This window comes from Loa loa, assembly GCF_000183805.2.
Source record: "Loa loa unplaced genomic scaffold supercont3.219, whole genome shotgun sequence".
NCBI classification, from domain to species: domain Eukaryota; kingdom Metazoa; phylum Nematoda; class Chromadorea; order Rhabditida; family Onchocercidae; genus Loa; species Loa loa.
Genome location: NW_018108399.1, coordinates 40921 through 43758, shown reverse-complemented (window position 1 = coordinate 43758; position 2838 = coordinate 40921).

Genomic DNA, 2838 nt, shown 5'->3' with positions numbered 1-2838 from the left:
ATTAGTAATTATCGTTATTCAAATTATTTTTAATCTTTAATTGCAAAATGACAAACATTGGTAGGATAATTAGTAATGTGAAAAAGGAAGATATAAACTAGGCTAGTTCTTTCAGGGAAATGGAATGAAGATCCGCATTTAATTCCGCTTATCTATTAATAATTGATCGAGTCATTTATTATTCTCTCTTTCCCTTTTTTTTTTTCTTCTCTCTCTCTCTTTCCTTCTCCCTCTTTTTTTCTTTCACTAGCATCATATTGTGGAATGAATTTCAAAAGTTGTGATTACCTTATTAAAGAATTTCATTAATATTCTCATTTTATTAAAATATCTGTCTAAAATTTCCGGATGAAATATTGTTAGAATAAAGAAATATAACTTATTTTAGTAATTAAAAAAAAAAAAATTAGTCAACAAACATTGTTGACAATTTTTTAAAATATGAAATTTAAAAGGAGAAAAGAAAAAAAGTTTCTAACAAGTTTTATTATATGAGAATGAATGTATTTGTTTTATGTGATATGGATAGAAGCTTTAAGATAAATCAAAATTCTTGCATTAAATGATAGAATGAAAAAAAGAAAAACAAGTTATAAAACTTTTTCTTCTTATCTTTTTCATTTTATTTGTTAAATTAGCTTCATTAAAGCATCAAACGATTTTACCGCCAATTAACAATCATTACAAACACTTTTACAATTTCATCATTTTTCTCTTTTTCTTTTTTTTTTTTTTTAAATCTTACCTTTAGCTACTAAAAATTTGTTGAAATTTGAAACTTTTAAATGAATGAAAATGATGCATTTTTGCTATAACTAACATTTTAATGTAAAATAAATGTGATAATTTATTTAAAAATTTTGTTGAATTTTATCATTTGAAAATTGATTAATCTTTAAACATTCAAATGATTATCTTTTTTTTTTTTTCCCCAAACAAATGTTGCATTTTGGGAAAATGTTAAATGATAGGAAAATAGCGATGAAATAAATGATAATGGTTTGAAGCGCTAAAATTGATGTATTTGCGCTAAATTGGACGCATTTATATTATAAAGCTGTTAGAAGAATGTTACAAGTAATGGCCATATTTCAACTTGTCCCACTTATTACTTTACATTTATGGGCTCTTTTTTTTTCAAGCCAAAAGAGCTAAAGAAAAAAAGAAAAGAAAAAAAAAAGGCTGAAAAAGTATTGAAATATGAGAAAACGGAAAATGTTATAAGGCTATTAGAAGAATGAAACGAAACGAGTAATAGCTATGATAGCATAGAAAGGATAATAGTATAACAATTTTCATTAACAAATAGATCCAGGAAAAAAGATTATATCATTTTGATTGATTACTCTATTGTGGTATTTCAATTTGTTAGTTATTGCATATTCATCATTTGCTATTACGAATTTTTGGCATATTTTTCATCCTGAATTATTTTTGTTTATGTTACAATTATTCAAATTTTAACAATGAAACCAGGATAAATTAGGAATCGGAATAAAATACAATAACTAAATTATTCCGGTGAATTTTGTTTTATTTCAGGAAATTAACAAATATTGTTAAATGTTAAAAATTTAAATAAGAATGATTAATTCGAATAGCAAACATTAACAGACATTATCCCGGATCATTTCATACGATCCAAAATGAATGCTTAGCATCGTATATATCGTAGCTAAAAAGCATTGTATTAATTGATAATTTGTGAATGTATGAAAAAATGGATGCAAAGTTATATGTGAAATATGAGATACAGTATCATATTTATTATTTACACGTGAATACGACCTGATTCATAGTATCAATTTTGTATTATGATTGAATAACACGTAATGGTATGGTGATGTTTTACGTCTGGTTACAATCAATTTTTAATACTCTCTACCATCTGTTTGTAATATTTTTTGACATTTAATATATTTAATATTTCCTATTATTGAGTTATTTTTAATAATTCCAATTTCGAACAGTCAAGATTGATACTTTCCTAATTTTGTTGAAGTCAGATTTTGCGACAAAAGATACAATTATTGGGAAAAAAAAAAGTCTGAATAATTTGATTTATAGCTGTAGAAGTGTACAAGTGTTTTGAAGTGATTATTGTACTTCGGTGTTATGGTATTGTCTATGTTGGGTTGCTCAAGTTTGTGAAGTGCATGTAGTGTAGCAGGGATGTTGAAGGAGAAGTTAGGGGAAGGTTACTTTTGTTTAAGGCATGCTTTTCCGGTCACCAATTCCGGCTGGCCGTGTTTTTACAGTGAATACTCAGGAAGAGTGTATATGAATGGTACTTTTGCGGAGGAATTCTTCAGAGATAAATTTTAGTTCTCATCGTTGTCATTTTGTTATTTTATTGCATGAAGTGGTTTTTTTTTTTATTGTCTATAATGAAAATCATTTTCTGAATCGCTCCACTTGAAGCTGTTTTTTTAATTTAAATTTTTCCGAACAAAAAAGTATGTTCGGTTTTACACAACTGGTTTTTTTTTCCATTTTCTTTTTCAGAAGTTTGAATTTCAGGATAAATCCGTGTCGAATTATTGCTAATAGCTCTCTGTCCTCTCCCTCTTCTTTCTCCCTGTTTCCCTTGTTTCATCTTTCAGTTCAAAGAGCTGAAATATTTTATGTATGGGGTAGTTCCATTTAAGGTTGTGTTTCTTTAAAATATAATTTCAGATTTTTCAAAAAGAACAGCTTAAATAGAATTAAGCAAGAGGTATTTCATAGCTCGGAAATTGCCTCCTGAAATGCTATTACGTTTGCTTCTTGAAGTCTCTCTCATGGTTGTTGTTGCACAAAACACCAGCTTCATCTACAATTATCTTTTTTTTTTTTTTT